We start from the raw sequence: 200 nt of genomic DNA, 5'->3' as shown, positions 1-200 counted from the left end.
GCCGGCCGCAGTGAGCCGAGCCGAGCCGGGCCGGGCCGCGCACACGCTCCCGCCCCCGCCCGCTCCCTCGCTCTCTTATTGCCGCTCGCCGCCGCAGCCGGGAGCCGATTAATTATTGATGGCAGCCGCCGCGGGGCGAGGCGAGAGGAAGCTGCCGGCTCCGGGGGGGCTCCCTCCGCTCCGGCGCCCCCCGCCGGGCC

The sequence above is a fragment of the Gavialis gangeticus genome, unplaced genomic scaffold (genome assembly GCF_001723915.1).
Source record: "Gavialis gangeticus isolate Ggan-Ray unplaced genomic scaffold, GavGan_comp1, whole genome shotgun sequence".
NCBI lineage: Eukaryota > Metazoa > Chordata > Crocodylia > Gavialidae > Gavialis > Gavialis gangeticus.
Note: the sequence above shows the minus strand (reverse complement) of the source record.